Genomic DNA, 15908 nt, shown 5'->3' on the forward strand with positions numbered 1-15908 from the left:
TTCCCTTTCTAATCCCCGCCTCTCTTCCTTTCCCTTTCTGTTCCGTTCCCCTCATTTCAATCCCCCCCTCCTCCCTTTGCCTCATAGAAACATAGAAATTAGGTGCAGGAGTAGGCCATTCGGCCCTTCGAGCCTGCACCGCCATTCAATATGATCATGGCTGATCATCCAACTCAGTATCCCGTATCTCTCCATACCCCCTGATCCGCTTAGCCACAAGGGCTACATCTAACTCCCTCTTAAATACAGCCAATGAACTGGCCTCAACTACCCTCTGTGGCAGAGAGTTCCAGAGATTCACCACTCTCTGCGTGAAAAAAGTTCTTCTCATCTCGGTTTTAAAGGATTTCCCCTTTATCCTTAAGCTGTAACCCCTTGTCCTGGACTTCCCTAACATCGGGAACAATCTTCCTGCATCTAGCCTGTCCAACCCCTTAAGAATTTTGTAAGTTTCTATAAGATCCCCTCTCAATCTTCTAAATTCTAGAGAGTATAAACCAAGTCTATCCAGTCTTTCTTCATAAGACAGTCCTGACATCCCAGGAATCAGTCTGGTGAACCGTCTCTGCACTCCCTCTATGGCAATAATGTCCCTCCTCAGATTTGGAGACCAAAACTGTACGCAATACTCCAGGTGTGGTCTCACCAAGACACCATACAACTGCAGTAGAACCTCTCTGCTCCTATACTCAAATCCTTTTGCAATGAAAGCTAACATACCATTCGCTTTCTTTACTGCCTGCTGCACCTGCATGCCTACCTTCAATGACTGGTGTACCATGACACCCAGGTCTCGCTGAAGGTAGGCATGCAGGTGCAGCAGGCAGTAAAGAAAGCGAATGGTATGTTAGCTTTCACTGCTGCCTCATTTCCCTTCCTCCTCCTATTCTACCCTTTGTTCTTTCTCCTCCTCTTCTTTTCCCTCCTTCTCTGGCCCTCATTTCCCTTGCTTCTCATCCTCGCCTCTTCCTGTCTTCACTCGCTTCCTCTTGCCCCTCCTACTCTTCCCTCCCCTCCCCTTCCCCTCCCCTTCCTCTTCCCTCCCTCCTCCCCTCCTCGCGCGGGATTTGGCGGCTGCCGCGGGCGTCATCGCGAGATCCGGGCGGATCGCTACGTCATGTGCCGTGCTGCTTATGGCGGCGCTGGAGTGTTTCTGCTGTTGGGGTGAGTAGCGGGGATCGGGGGCTCTGCCGGCCGGCGCCCGTCTCCCATCCTCTCCCCGCACGGGCTGAGGATGCGGTGAAGCCGGCGGTGCGTGTCGGGGCGGGCGGGAGGGGGAGCGGTGGCGCTGCGAGTCCATGGGCCGGGGCCTGGCCCTCGGCCGCTGAGCTGCGCCACCGCGGGGGGAGCTGCTGCCGCTGCCGCCGCTACTGCTGTTATTGTCCGTCATGTTGCTCGACGCCGGCAGCCCCCAGTACGGACGCCCCCGCGCCCTCCCTTTCCTCAGACTCCTGCCTCCATTCTCATTTTCTTTCTCTCTTTCTCTCTCTCTCCCCCTCTACCGCATGAATTTTTTTTTACGTGCGTGTCGATCGCCTTTTATGGGGTTGACGTTGATGGATGTGGCGGAGAACCAATCACGTGCGGGTAGAGGGGCGGGATTTCGTTGCGATGGCTTCCGTTTCCGGGCGGGTGTGGCGTTCGTTTGTCGTGTGGCACTACAAATACCACAGTACACCGCGCCTGCTTCCTCCTCCCCTCCGGCCCGGAATATCAACCCTCTGCACTTGCAGGCGGAATTGCGCAACCTCGTTAGCTGACTGTAAACAAGATTAGAAGAAGCACGAGCGATACATGCAGTATTGTGTTTCACTGGAAAGTAGATTTCCTTCTTAATCTGTCAAATGTTGCGTTAAATATTGTTATACATTCCTGTGTTGTCCATTTCAGGATTAAATACAGAACAAAGGTTTAGGAAGTGTAATTATACTGCTAAACTAGAATACTTGTATTTGATTAATTGAATACCTTCTCTCGGGTTTATGGTTGGAAATAGTGTGACATTGTTAATTGTTAATCTTATATTTACAGCCAACTTCAAACATTGACGTTAGAATTTATACGGTTTAACCTTGATAAACGAGGCTTTAGAGGGTAGATACAGGAAGGATGTTTTACTTGATTGAGGAGTCGGGTTGGACTGAAATGGGGGGTGGTAATTTAGGAAATGTTGAATAGGCCCACTCTGCATGGCTCTTGTGTTGTATCCTGGTTTGTTAGTTTTTAAAAAATTATGTCGGTGTTCACAATTTTAAAGTTTCAGTCAACTTCCAGCATAGGGAGCCAGTTCAAGTCGTTGCTGAAATGCTTTTGTCAGCTTGTGTAATTAATTAAGAAGAATTAAGACGTTTTGAATAGTAGTTACATGGTTCTTGTGTGTATTTAAAATGTCCCAATCTCTGGTTGATGGAAAATGTTGTGATGGCATGACAGCAATTGTTGGCTTAAGAGGGTCCACTGGGCTAATTCCTGGGGTGAGAGGGTTGCCCTGTCAAGAAAGGCTAGATAGTTTGAGTCTGCATTCCTTGGAGTTGAGAGGAATGAAGGGTGACCTTATTCAAACATAGAATATCCTAAAGGAGCTTAACAAGGTAGATAGTGAGATGAAAATACTGGAGAAGCTCTGTGAGTGAGGCAGCATCTATGGAGCGAAGGAAATAGACAACGTTTTGGGTCGAACCGACCTGAAACATTGCCTATTTCCTTCGCTCCATTGATGCTGTCTCACCCGCTGAGTTTCTCCAGCATTTTTGTTTACCTTCGATTTTCCAGCATCTGCAGTTCCTTCTTAAACATAGATACTGAGATATTTGCACATGCATGGTGACAGTTACAAAATAAGGCTTTGGCCTTTTAAAACTGAGGTGTGTAGCAATTTCTTCAGAGGGTAGTGAATCTCTAAAATTCATTGCCTAGAGGGTGGCTAAAGCTAGATCATTTCATACATTTAGGTGACAATAGATATTTGGAAAAAAAATAGAGGTAGCTCGGTTTATGGGAAGCTGCCATAGAACAGGGTGCAACATAGATCAGCTATGATCATATTGAGTGGTGTGGCAGGCTTGAGAGGCTGTGTGAAAGACTGCTTGTGTTAAGGGGTTGAGTAGAACGAGTGGATCTGAGTACCAACTTGTAGTTGTTAATCAGAAGCTGTTGCTGCAATCTCCATGTGTGCATTGGGGACCAAGTTTATTCTTTGTTTTTGTTGGATTGTTCAATGATGGGACATGGTGTCACGGACAAGACCAAAAATATTTGGCACCCTTGGTTGCTTCCTGAGCTCAGCGGCTCGCTAGGCCACTTGGGAATAGTTAAGAGCCGATTACAATAGTGTTTGGAGTTGAAACTGGGGTACAGTATTTTGTGTAGGAAGGAACAGCAGATACTGGTTTACAAGTAAGATAGACACAAAATGCTGGAGTAGCTCAGCGGGACAGGCAGCATTTCTGGATAGAAGGAATGGGTGACGCTTCAGGTGGAGAGCATATTTTGTTGAGCCAGCTGAGTTTGTATAATTTCGTGTTTTAGTGATTTTAATTACTGTCGCTAGTTTTGTTCCAGTTTTATTTATGTTTACATTCCTTAGCCTTGATGATGACATTTTTAAGCTTTTTTCAAGGCCTGTAGTCCAGGGATATCAACGTTGTTCAGTGAATTAACCATTAAGCCACCCTGTGGTCTTGCCTATTGTTAGTACTGAGGCTAAAACAATGTGTGTTAAAATTCTTATCCAGATTGTCAACTTGTAACACTGCCACATCCCACCCCTTTTTGTATCTCCACCAGCACTATACCCAGCATCAAAAACAGCAGAACATCTTGGGAATAAATATGGAAAGCTGTTTATTTGAAAAACAGTATGCTGTTTTCAGTTGCATCAATATACTTTTCTTTGATATATTTCAACGGTGAGATTATAACAATTTGTCTTTACAGCTTAATTTCTGAGTAGCTGGTCAATCAGAAATTTCAAGTTGTTCTTGTGAGTTACTTTGACATGATCATTCTAGCTTTCCACAATTTTAGTAGTGTGGGTGGATCATCTTTTAGAATGTCAACCTTTATTGTTGGCAACCTCCACCATTTCCTGCATTCTGGGTATTTAATCTTGTGCTGCATAATAATAAAGCACTGGACATTTTAGTGTGTCAAAATCCATAAAATTATGGCTTGTTCTATCCTTTGAGAAGGACTGTAAATCGGTGATTTTTGGAAGTTGTGAAATCAATGTTAAAATTGGAGACTAATTTCATAATTGTTATTGATCACTAATGAGCACCAATTAAAATGTGTATATTTGAAGCAGTGAACACTCCCTGAACAACAGCCGTTTTAAAGATATTTGGTTTGTTTTTATAGTTTATTGAATTCTGGGTGTTGCAGAAACTCACTTGGCAGCTTGATGTGAGTGTGCTTCCCAATGATGAGCTCGGGTCATTCATTGAAAATAATGTGCTGATTCTCCACAAAATGTGATGCATTATGTTAAAACCCAGCAGGTTTCCACAGAATCGTCAACAGGAATTTTAATTTTGGTCACTGATAGAATTTCTTTAAACCAGTAACCTCCTCCTGTATGACACATATCCCTCTAAACCTTTCCTATCCATGTACCTGTCCAAATGTATTTTAAATGTTTTTATGATACCTGCCTCAACTATTGCAATGTTAATGATTCACTAAAGTTATACTCTATTCCAAGTGAGGTTTTAACTTGGCATGCTGCACCATTTTGGTATAGGAAATGAGAAACATTAATTTGCAGGAATGAGTTGGCCCTGTGGATTAATATTTCATTTGAACCATTTTTGATTTTTCACCATTATTCTCTCGTAGTAACAATGTCCTACTTAATTTGTCTTGTACCTACTTGTGCTCCTTCAATCTGAACTTTTCCATAAGTAGAAGCCACTTTAAGATTACATTTTCTTTAACTTAATATCTTTCATCTGTCCAGATTCTTGCACCACTTTCCTGATATTCAATTTAAAACTTCTTGGAGCAGTTGGTGGCTGCTTTCCTGTCAATTAGACCTTTTTACTCCAAATAGATTGCAAGAGTTGAAATGTGCATAGTCGCGCTGTTTAATTTATTTTTCAAATCGTAGCCCCACTTTCCCAAATCCGCTGCAATCAATTTCCTTGCAATGTTCTGGCATAATTTGTAAATCTGAGGTGAGTGTCACGTTGTTAATAAACATGAATATAGCGAAACCCTGGAATAAACTGTTATGATTGTACCCATTTACGTAGCCGTCTAAATCAAAACTAAATCATTTATTTGCTTCAGCCACCTTGTGATTCTTCATGCCGCATTGCCCTCTTGTATCACATATGGTCCATTAGGAGACTCCTCACCAAAATGCGTGGGACAGTTGGTTTAGTTTGTGGAAACAACAACATTGATTAAAACTGATTATCTAGTAGTGTTGGGAATGCTTAGTATGCAACCAGGAACAGCACAAATTCTATTGGACATGATGTTGCAATTTTTTTTCTAGCTCGCAGGCAAATCAAACATGTTTACCTTGCGATTGTCTGTAAAGCCCTTCTCAATAATGTGCTGAAAATGAACCGGATTCATTTGTCTGTCTTGTTGATTACTATTTTCAGAAATATGCTCTGTCTGGGCCAAAAACCAGAAAGTGATATTTCTTCATTCAGCAATAATTGCATAATCATCCTGTAATGTTGAAAGCATGCATCCTTTCCATCACATTCTTCAGGAAATTTTACTATGTTCTAGCTTAATATTCATTGACACAATATATTGTAATGCTGGAAATCAAGTAAAAACTGAATCGTGGTAATCATCAGGTGATGTGTGGTGAAAGAACTGAAATAGTTTCAATTCAACCATTCAGCCGATTGGGAATGTATTAGTATTATGCGTTTTAGAAAATAACTAGGGAGGAAGAGGCAAATCACAAAGTTTGACAGAAAACAGGGTCTCCAGTGAAAGTTTTAACCCCCCACCTCCAGACGTTAAGAGAAATATATCTTTATTCCATAGGATCGGTACTGGGTAAGTCACGTCTGATGTATGCTATTGATTAGATTGTGTGACAGACTACATGATAATTCATTATAAGTTGAAAAATGTCAGATGTAGGTTAATAGAGTGGGCAGATTTGGGGCAAGATGACATTTTATTCCAGAACAGTACAATGTTAGTTAATTACTTCAAATAAACTTCAATTTTATGTGTCTGAAAAACCAAGACGGTGAGGAAAGCAGTAAGTGGTTTGGAAAAGTTTCATCACAGTATTTTAAATTGGAACAATAAACTTTTGTTCTTTTTTTTAAATGTGTTAGATTGCTTTACTTGGGCTTGAATGTTTTACTAAAGAGCTGAATTGCATTTTAGCCAAATAATGCTAAAGTATTTTACTCCTATGTATCCTTCAATTATTTTCTCTCTTTATTGTATGACCTGGAGCATGATAGTTGCCCTCCATTAACTGCCCACTCGTCTGCAGAAGGGTCACCATCTGAAATGTCACCAATTCCTTTTCTCCAGAGATGTTGCCTGACCCGTTGCCTTGCTCCAGCTTTTTGTGTCTATCTTCAGTTTAAACAAGCATCTGCAGTTCCTTTTTACACACTCATAATTTTATTCTAGCAACTGTTTTTCAAAAATAATCTTAAATTAAGTGTTAATTTAGCATTGGGGAGTATTGAAACCTAATTTGCAAGTGTAACACTATTTGCAAGAGGATGCAATATGAATGAATGAATACGTTTATTGGCCAAGTATGTACACATACAAGGAATTTGCCTTGGTACTCTGCTCGCAGGTAACAACACCACATACAGTAAACAATTAAGAATAAAACATAAAATATTATGTTTTAAATGTGAGGTTATCCACTTTGGTAGCAAAAACAAGAAGGCAGATTACTATCTAAATGGCGTCAAGTTGGGAAAAGGGAAGTACAGCGGGATCTGGGGTCCTTGTACATCAGTCTATGAAAGTGAGCATGCAGGTACAGCATGCAGTGAAGAAAGCGAATGGCATGTTGGCCTTTATAACAAGAGGAATCTAATTTAAGAGCAAAGATGTCCTTCTGCAGTTGTACAGAGCCCCAGTGCGACCTGGAGTATTGTGTGCAGTTTTGGTCCCCTAATTTGAGGAAGGACATTCTTGCTATTGAGGGAGTGCAGCGTAGGTTTACAAGGTTAATTCCTGGGATGGCTGGACTGTCATCTGCTGAGAGAATGGAGCAGCTGGGCATGTACACTCTGGAGTTTAGAACGATGAGAGGGGATCTCATTGAAACGTATAAGATTGTTAAGGGCTTGGACACACTAGAGGCAGGAAATATGTTCCCGATGTTGGTGGAGTCCAGAACCAGGGGCCACAGTTTAAGGGTAAGGAGTAAGCCATTTAGAATGTAGATGAGAAAACACTTTTTCTCACAGAGTGGTGAGTCTGTGGAATTCTCTGCCTCAGAGGGCGGTGGAGGCAGGTTCTCTGGATGCTTTCAAGAGAGAGCTAATGGGGCTCTTAAAAAAAAATAGCGGAGTCAGGGGATATGGGGAGAAGGCAGGAACGGGGTACTGTTTGAGGATGATCAGCCATGATCACATTGGCTTGCTTGAAGGGCCAAATGGCCTACTCCTGCACCTATTGTCTATTAAAACATTAAGAATAAAATATTATAGTTTAAACTATAATGTTTTATTCTCTGGAGTCACTGATGTGGAGTCACTGATCAAAAACAAAACATTTCTCCATCCCATTCCTTCCTAACATGGGTCTTCTCATAGCTAGCAAGATAAGGTAATTTATACGAGGAGAAATCAAACTCTCTACCCTGTGGTCTCTGATTTTATTTTGCCACCATGTAACCCTGTAGGGAATTACAAGCAATTGGAACAATCAATAGGTGTTGTGGATGTGGTGCTTTAATCCCAAAAGATACGCACAGTCCAGTTAATCTATAGCACGCTTTTATTCTTTACACTGGCTACTGTTTCGGTTGCCTGAAGGTTTTGTTTTATTCTTATTAGTATTGCTATTTGTATATCACACTTTAAAAATACTAATCCATGAATTATAAACTATTATGAAGCTATTGCTGTGATTAATGGTGACACAAGAGACTCCAGATGCTGGATGTTGAACAATAGTGCTGGAGGAACTCAGCAGGTCAGACATCCGTAGAGTGAAATGCACAGGTGGCGTTTTGAATTTGGACCTTTCTTCAAACTAATGGAGTAGAGAAGATGCTCGTAAAGACAGTTGAGGGGAAGGGATGGGGCAAAAATGGGAAATGATAGAAACATAGAAAATAGGTGCAGGAGGGGCCATTCGGCCCTTCGAGCCTGCACCGCCATTCAATATGATCATGGCTGATCATCCAACTCAGTATCTTGTACCTGCCTTCTCTCCATACCCCTGATCCCTTTAGCCACAAGGGCCACATCTAACACTCTCTTAAATATAGCCAATGAACTGGCCTCAACTACCTTCTGTGGCAGAGAATTCCAGAGATTCACCACTCTGTGTGAAAAATGTTTTCCTCATCTCGGTCCTAAAAGATTTTCCCCTTATCCTTAAACTGTGACCCCTTGTTCTGGAGGTGGATTCTGGATGAGGAAGGGATGGTTGGCAGATGAGGGAGATAGTAATAATGGATGGAGGTGAAATTGATTGGGAAGTACAGATATGGAATCGGATAAAGACTGAATAGGAGATTTGTAATGTGAAATAGAGACAAGGGAGGAAATTTATGCTTCGAGTCAAGGGATGTAGGCAAAGTACTAAACATGTACTTTGCATCTGTTTTCACCAAGGAGAAGGATGTGATGGATGAGATCAGTGTGAAGAATATTAATATGCAAGGACAGTTTGAGATAAAGGAAGTGGTGTTAGCGCTCTTGAGGAGTAGTAAGGTGGATAAATTATCAGGGCCTGATGGAATCAGTCCTGGGTTATTGAGAGAGCAATAAAGATTGCAGGAGATTTAACAAAGATCTTTGTCTTCTCTCGTCACAGGGAAGGTCTTGGAGCACTGGGGAGTAGCCAAAGTTGTTCCTTTGTTTAAGAAGGGATGTAGAGAGATTTGATAAAATTATATACTGATGAGCCTCAGTGTTAGGGAAGCTATTGAGAGAATTCTCCAGGATATGTTTCATTTTCATTCGAAAAGAATAAGTTAGTTGGGGGCAGTCAGCAAAGCTTTGTGCTTGGCAGGTCGTGTCTTACTAACTTTGTTTTTTGAGGAGGTGATGGTGATTGATAACGGTAGGGCGGTGGATACATTTTAGTAAAGCACTTGATAAAGTCTCCCATGGTTAGCTGATCCTGAAAATGAAGATGCATGGGATTAACAGTGACTTGTTCACAAAGCCCTGTCCCTCGACACGAGTTCATTCCAAGAGCTCTCCCGAGTTTTAAAAAAAATCCAACTTGTAGGAAGCATGGAGAATGAACGTAGTGGGTAAGTCGGAGCTCGGGGACGACTTCTAGCGGTTCGTTACGCGAACGGCAGGTACTCGGGAAGACTCGCTAATGGCAGGTAAGCACGTGACTCGTGAAGAATTTTCAACACGTTGAAAAATGTCCACGAGAGCCCCGAGTACCGTCGAGTGGCTATTACCGTAAATCTCCAAGTTCGAATCGGGGCAAACTCGGGAGAACTCTTGGAATGAACTTGTACTGTGGAACAGGGCTTTTACTGGTAGAAAACCAAAGGTTGTGGTGAGAGAACAATATTCAGACTGGAGGTCTGACCAATGGAGTTCTGCAGGGATCTATGCTGGAACCTTTGTTGCTTGTAATATACCTAAATTACATGGATGTAAATGTAGATGGGTTGTAGGTGTCACAAAAATTGTTGCAGTCGCTCTCTGTGAGGAAGGCTATGAAAGTATACACTGGATATAGCTCAGCTCAAGAAATGGCAGGTAGTGTTTAATCTGAGCAAGTGTGAGGTGTTGCACTTTGGGAGGTCAATTGTGAGTGGAAAATATGCAATTAATGTCATGACCCTTAACAGCATTGATGTACAGAGGGATCTTAGGATCCAAGTTCATAACTACCTGAAAGTGGAAACACAAGTTGATAGGGTGGTAAAGGAGGCATATTGTATTTCTTGCTTTCATAGATCGGGCATTGAGTATAAAAGTCAGGAAGTCATGATGCAGCTTTATTGGATTTCGGTTAGGCTGCATTTGAGTATTGCGTGCAGTACTGCTCATCCATTACAGTAAGGATGTGATGGTTTCGGAGATGGTGTAGAGAAGATTTATTGGAATGATCTAGAGGTATTGTTTACAGGGAGAGGTTGGACCGACTTGGATCGTTTTCCCTAGAATGCAAGAGGTTGAGGGGAGACCTGATAGAAGTGTATAAAACTACGAGGCATTGACAGGGAAGAGGGACATAATCTTTTTGCCAAGATTGAAATATCAAATACTAAAGAGCATAGCTTTAAGGTGAAAGGGACAAAGTTTAAAGGAGATGTGCAGGGCATGTTTTTTGCATAAATGGTGGTGTGCTGCCAGTGGTGGTGGTGGAAGCAGATGCAATAGTGTAATTTAGGAGACTTTTAGTTAGGCACATGGATATGGAGGGATATGGATTATGTGTAGGCAGATAGGAATTGGTCTGAGCATCATGTTTGGCATTGACACTGGTCCGAGGGGCCTGTTCCTGTGTTGTACTCTTCAAAAACAAGAGGGAGGGGTGGTGGATGGAAGGAAACCTAGAACAGTACTGCACAGGAACAGACCTGTGGTCCACAATGTCAGTGCCGAACATGCTGCCATGTTAAACTAATATCCTCTTGCATGTGATCCTTATCAATGTGCCTATCTAAAATCCTCAACCTTTTGCCCTTCTACAATCCATGTAGACAACATCCACTGCTTTACTCTCATCAATCACCTCCATCACCTTTTCAAAAATACTTTCTACGGATAAAAATGTGCTAACTTTCCCTAATTAACCCATTCTCTTCAAAATGCAAGTAAATTCCATGCTGAAGAATCCTCCCTATTTGCTTCCCTACCATTGTCATGAGGCTTGCCAGCCTATTATTTCATGGTTTATCTAGAGTTTCTTAAACATGGAAGCAAAATTGGCTGCTCTCCAGTCCTCCGAGATCTTGCCTGTGGCATTGGAAAATGTAAAGATCTTTGTTAAGACACCTGCAATCTCCTTTCTTGCTTCTTTCCATAACCTGGGATTTATCAATCTTAATTTAGTGCTTTTAAGAGATCCAATGCCACCACCTTCTTGATTTCAAACTGCCCTAGCATATTAATATTCCCCACACTGATCTCACTGTCCTCGTGTCCTTCTCCATGGTGAATACAGATGCAACGTACTCACTTAGTACCATTCCTACATCCTCGTATTTTAAGCATAAATTCTCTCAGTTAACCTTGAGTGGTCCTATGTTCTCCCAGTGTTATCCTCTTGTTTTTCATGTATGTTATAAAATGCCTAGGGATTTTCTTTAATCTGACTTGCCAATTACATTTCATGGGTCCTCCTTTTGGCCTTTCAAATTCCCTTCTTGTGTTCGTTCCGGTTTGATTCATTTTTCTCGAAGAATCTGTCAGATTGCATCTTTTTAAACATTACGCATGCTTCCTTATTGACCAAATTCAGTCATCCTCTTCATCCAGGGTTCCCTTACCTTGTCATCCTTATTCCTTCTCATTACTGGAACATGTGGCCCGTCCTTCACTATAATTAGTTAGTCTTTAAACTACTCCCACATGAATGATGTGCGAACTTGTCTAATGTCAGCTGCTCCCAATTTTTTCTCTCTAGCTCCTGCCTTATGTTATAATCTGCCTTGCCCTAATTCACTACTTTCCCCGAAGTCCAGACTTATCCATATTCATAACTATCTTACAATTTATGTAGTTGTGAACATTGTTCCAAAAATATTCTTTCACTGAAACACCTTTCACCTGGCCATGCTCATTTTCTAATGCAAGGTCCAATATATTCACTCCTTGAGTTGGACTATCCTCTTGCTGCTTCAAGAAATTCTGCTGTGTTAATGTCTTTTGCACCAACAGTATCCTAATTACTGTTGGGATTAAAGTCAGACATCCCTTTGCCTTCACGGGTGTTGCTTTTTACATTCTGTAATCTTGAAATGGGGTAGAGGTGGAAAATAAAAATGGGGGATTTTGAATATGGAGAAGGGAAAGGAAATGGGTTTGGGAGGAAGTGCGTGCACGTGTGGGAAACTGGGTAGATGAGAAAGGCGCTGGGGCATTTTACCTGAAATTGGAGAATGTTCATGTGCTCGATATAGGTGGCCCAAGCAGAATAAGGTACTGTTCTTCCTGTTTGCATGGCCTCATTCTGGCAGTGGAGAAGACGGAGGGCAGCAAAGTCAGTAACTCATACCTATTTCTCCCCTCTTGCTACTTTCCTCCCTCTGTCTTCACAGTGTACAACTCTTCAATCCTGCCTCTTAACTTTCTGCTTTTATTTGTTTGTTACAATCATCTGTCGATCAATCCCCCCCCCCCCCCCCCCCCCCCCCCCCCCCCCCCACTGTTCTTCAACTATTACCTGCCATGTCTTGTCCTGCCTCTCCCCTCTTCCATCTTTCTTCTTGCCCTCTACAATCAGTCTGAAGAAGGGGCTCAACACAAAACATCACCTATCCATGTTCTCCAGAGATGCTGCCTGATCCACTGAGTTACTCCAGCACTTTGTGTCATTTTGTGTATTAATCAGCATCTGCAGTTCCTGGTTTCAGCATAATTCATACCATTACATTGTAAGCTATTCAAGCGGGATATGAGGTGCTCATATTCAACTTTGCGTGTGGCCTCGTTCTGGCAATGAATGAGGCCATGGACAGAAAGAACCCTACGGGAAGGGTAACTAGAATGGTTACCACACAGCAGATCATCAGGCCTTGGTGGACAAAGCACTGTATGGTGAAATCGCGGCCTAGTTTATGCTTGGCCTCGCCAATGTAGAAGAGGCTAAATCAAGGGCAGCGAATGGAGATGAGAGGTGTAGGGACAGATGTTGAACCTCCTGTGGTTGCAGGGGACAACTGGATCAGGGCAGGGTGGAAATAGTTGAGGAAATAAAGAAATCATGAAGAGTGCAAAAAAGCAGATAGGGGTAGAGGTGTGAAGGTGGGACTGGTGGTGGGAGTGCATTGAATGTGGTCGAAATGGCAAATAATGGGGGTTTGGATATGGAGACTGATGGGGAGAAAGGTGGTAGCAGGGTAACTCAAACCATGTTTTGTCAGGGAGGAGGGGGAAAAGAGCAAAACTGGGTAACCCCCGAGGCGACATGGATTAGGGTTGCATCTGCAACTGTAGGGGAAATCCATACTTGCTGGAGTGAAGATGATATGGATGTTCTGAGAGCAGATTCAAAAGAGATATAGAAACTGCAAGTAAGGTATGGTGTCCTTACAACAAATCAACAACCCCTAATTTACTTACAATAAACGTGTACATCTTGTACATTTCACTATTGTGCAAAAGGTTCCAATTTTGAGCTCTTCATGGCTCAGTTTTTATTGGAGCAGCTCAACTTGCTGTGGGGTTTCCTTGACTTTTAAAACTGTTTAAAGACTTGCATTTCAATCATTTTTGAAATGGAGCGAAGTTATCAAATGGTTATGTAAAGATTCCTTGACCCGAAATGCTGGATCTGATTCTTTCCAATGCTGTTTAACCGTCAGTGCTTCCAGCACTTCCAATTTTAACATTGATTCTATTGTCTTTCCAGTATGAAGTGAAATATAACTGAATTTACCATCTGAAACTGCTGCTTCAAGTTCGGATCACGTTGAGAAATAGAAAATTACGCTGAACAACAACCAAAGAGCAAACTACAGCTGAAAACTTGATCCGAAACAGAAGTTTGTGCCTACTCAACAGCCTACAAAGAGCACTTCCCAACGCTGCTAGACCTTCTACACTTCTTGTTGCTGTCCTGGGATGCTCTCTAGTGCAGCAAGAATAGGAATTCTCTACTAGCTTGATAGATCCTTCTCTCTCTGTCCACCCAGCATTTGTAAACGAACGCGTGCTAAACAGATCAGACAGCAGTGCAAGTGCAATATTCAACATCACTTCAAGGTATGTGATTCACTTGGATATTATCTGAGAGTAAACAAATTTTGCCTGAGGTGTTTATTGAAATGCCTTTATCACTTGGAAAAAACTATTACGTTATGGAGAAATATGTTTTTAATCTGGGACCATTTAATCTTGCTAATTTTTCATTCCTTTAATAACTGCACATTTAGATAAAAATTGAGGCTTTGATGGGGCATATGTGAGCAGATAGAATTGTGTGACAAATTATCCATGATTTCATTGGGGCATGTAGATGTGGAATTAAGTCTGTTTCATAGAACACATCCCAACAATTCAGGCTGGAACAACAATTAGTTTATAAAGGGAGCTTGATGGTAGACAAGAAATGGTTGAAAGGTTTGACACTGGTAAAGTAATGCACGGAAAGTGTACAAACGTTATTTGAGATTGGATTAGGTAGAAACTTTAGGGCTCTAGTGCATTCTATATCTTTCTGACCACACCACAGTCACCAGGTAAAGTCCATTAGATGGGAGGTCATTCCAGTTCTTTCATGTGGGTGTTGACATTTATTTTAATGCTTAAAGCTGTTTAAAGTGCAACCGTTCTTTTTAAGAAGTGTAACAACCTTCAATGAAATGGACGCAAACCTTGTAATTGTGAAGATTATCATCACCCAGCTTGCACTGGCTGGTTGGCAACGCAAACTAATCAACTTTGTATCATTCAATTACCATGTCTCCATCTCCAAACTCATCTCAAAATAATTAACTTAAGTCAACAGGAATAGCAGTAAACTTCATTTGCTGACAAGCAGATGTCCAGCATGTAATCCCAGTAGAATGAAAGATAGTTGGTCAGCAAATTCTGTCTAACCAATTTCTAGTTGGTAAACAAATTGTTTTTTTAAATCATGGTTTTTCTCAGAATCATAGAAAATAAAGGCAGAGAAGACCATTCAGCCCATGAACTGGCTAAAATGAGCTCGGGGTTAATCCTACTATCCTACATGTACCCATTGGCTATGATTCATTAAGTCCTCATCTAGGTTTTTTTTTAAAATATGGTGGTTATTTCTGACTATTCCACCCGTGGGCACCAAATTTCTCACTCCCATGCCCCTTCACCATTGAGTGAAACTTTCATAATTCTCTAATCTGTCATTCTGTTAACTTAAATCTACTCCACTGATAGGACCTGTTACGTCTGACTGCTCTTATGCGACTGTACTTGTCACTATGCCTCAACTCTATCCTGTGTTGCCTTGTTCAGTGCCTTCCCAGCTACATTCAGCACACCTCTTGTGTTTTGACAGCTTCCAATTCCCTGGCTCTAACACTTCATTTTCATAGTGGACATCATCTTTATACACCTCTCTCACAATCAGGAAGGGGTTGGGGGCCCTCTGTTTTCTGAAACAAAGACCCAATAAGTTCCTCTCGATGGACACCTAACTGCTAGGAAGAATTTATGACTTTCAATTCTTGACAATTTTTACAAATCAAATGTAGAACCATGGGCACTGGAATGGGCCCCAGCTATGCCTATATTTATGTTATCTCTATGGAACAGTCCTTGTTCCAACCCTCCCACCAACTCTCCACAGATACTGCTTGATCTACTGAGTTCCTTCAGCAATTTGATTTTTGTTCCACATATCAATCTTTTCTGTTTAAATTCAATACATTTTAAGCATATCAGTCCTCAATGTATGAAAAACACATGCCCTTCATTTTCCTCATGACCAGAGACCCAATCAGTCCCCTTCAATCATCACTGAAAAGTTCCACAACCATATGAACAAGCTAGGTCTTTATTCTCCTTTGGTTTTTGCCTTCAAAAATGTGATTTTTTAAAAAC

General features: G+C 41.7%; 1 protein-coding gene across 7 annotated transcripts in view; it reads left to right on the forward strand.

Moving 5' to 3' along the window:
* Positions 1–1029: 1029 nt before the first annotated feature.
* csde1 (cold shock domain containing E1, RNA-binding) overlaps positions 1030–15908 on the forward strand; it is an 82057-nt gene continuing 67178 nt past the window's right edge. For all 7 annotated transcript variants that reach the window (XM_055654816.1, XM_055654818.1, XM_055654821.1 and 4 more), the window contains exons 1-2: positions 1030–1164; positions 13735–14087. The gene's annotated coding sequence lies outside the window, so the exon portion shown is untranslated. The remainder of the gene's footprint in view (positions 1165–13734; positions 14088–15908) is intronic.

The sequence above is a fragment of the Leucoraja erinacea genome, chromosome 24, assembly GCF_028641065.1.
Source record: "Leucoraja erinacea ecotype New England chromosome 24, Leri_hhj_1, whole genome shotgun sequence".
In the NCBI taxonomy this organism is placed as follows: Eukaryota; Metazoa; Chordata; class Chondrichthyes; order Rajiformes; family Rajidae; genus Leucoraja; species Leucoraja erinaceus.